Source organism: Octopus bimaculoides, chromosome 2 (genome assembly GCF_001194135.2).
Source record: "Octopus bimaculoides isolate UCB-OBI-ISO-001 chromosome 2, ASM119413v2, whole genome shotgun sequence".
Taxonomy (NCBI): domain Eukaryota; kingdom Metazoa; phylum Mollusca; class Cephalopoda; order Octopoda; family Octopodidae; genus Octopus; species Octopus bimaculoides.
The window spans coordinates 177,685,187-177,686,982 of record NC_068982.1 but is presented as its reverse complement, the minus strand read 5'-3'; positions in this window follow the sequence as shown (position 1 = coordinate 177,686,982).

Sequence of the window (1,796 nt, the reverse complement as noted above, 5' to 3'; positions counted from 1 at the left end):
TGTGTGTGTGCGTGTGTGTGTATACACACGCGCATGCACACACACACGCACACACATTATTGAGCATCACAAAAACGACCGCAACAAATTGTACACGGTGGGCCAACTCCGTGTCCAAGCTACTATCATCAGAAATATTACTACCCAAATATGTAGATTCCTTCACTAAATTTAGAGACTGATTACTGAACATGATGTTTCGAGGTTCATCTTCAAGTATTCCAGCTTTACATTGATTCACATTTATTAATAGGCTGAAAGCTGTCACTGTACTTCCAAATTTTGAGCAATTTTATGGATATCTCTTAGGACGCCTGCAAATTTCACATATCTAGGTAGTTCTTAGTGGATCTTAACTGTTGAGTTGTCCGGAAAGTTCGTGCCAATTTATAGTAGCTTACCTTTCGACTTATTTTAAAACATGGTTGAGTCCATAGGATTTCACCACTATTTAGAGCACAGTTTAAGCTATCTTTTCGTGGAAGAAGGTTTATGTTCCTATAGCCTGTGTTAATTCTGTAACCCTTTAAAATGGAAGATAAGAAAGTTCATTTTCAGCACTTGATGTTTTCTTTTTCCGTAAAGGGAAAAATGCCTCACAAGCAACCAAAGAAATATGTGCAGTTTATGCTGATGTTTCTTTATCCGAAAGAACTGTACGGGAGTTGTTCGCAAGGTTCCGAGCTGGAGATTGTAGCCTTATTGATAAAGAGCGATCAGGTAGACCATCCACTACAGATGATGACCAAATCAAGTCATTAATTGAGAATAACCCACATTGCACAACCCGAGAATTGGCAGAAAGCCTCAACCTATCAAAATCCGTCGTTCATGAGCACCTGGTAAAGCTTGGGTACACAAATCGCTACGATCGTTGGGTACCACATGAGTTGAGTGAAAAGAACCTTTTGGATCGCATTTCCATCTGTGATTCACTTTATAAACGGAATGAAAACGCGCCTTTTTAAAGCAAATTGTGACAGCTGATGAGAAATGGATTATCTACCGAAATGTTCAGAGAAAGCGACATGAGCCACCCTTAGCCACTCCAAAAGCGGGTCTTCACCCTAAAAAAGTCTTGCTTTGTGTCTGGTGAGATTGGAAAGGTATTCTGTACTATGAGCTTCTGCCAAGTAACCAGACAATTAATTCTGAGAAATACTGCTCACAGCTGGACGAGTTGAAAGCAGCAATTCAAGAGAAACGTCCAGAATTGGCCAACATAAAGGGTGTTGTTTTCCAACATGATAATGCAAGACCGCACGTTTCTTTGGGAACCAGACAAAAATTACTGTAGCTGGGCTGAGATGTGTTATCCCGCCCTCCATATTCACCAGATATTGCTCCTTCGGATTTACTTTAAAAGTCGGCACGAACTTTCCGGACAACCCAATAGATAGGTTCAGCAACTTACCATCTACTCCTGTGCAGATATGCACACCTCTGAGCAGTGAACTCGCTCATAGTTTTAAAATGTCACGACCATGCGTTGGAACAAGTACACAGTCCTGGTTTACTTCACAGATAACTGGGAGGAGGAAGAGCCTTTGTCCACGGGAGATATTCTATCAGACAAAAAATCCTTGAGCTACCTGGTAATTTCCATAAATTTGGCAGGGCACCCATGTATATTTTTGTAGTGCTCACAGTTCCTACGCTTTTTCAAACCCTTCATAAAAGTTGTTGAAAACGATGTAAAGTGCGACTTACTGTTCGACAACCTTTCCTTGAACCTCAAAAAATGAATAAATACACACACACACACACACACACACACACACACACACACACACACA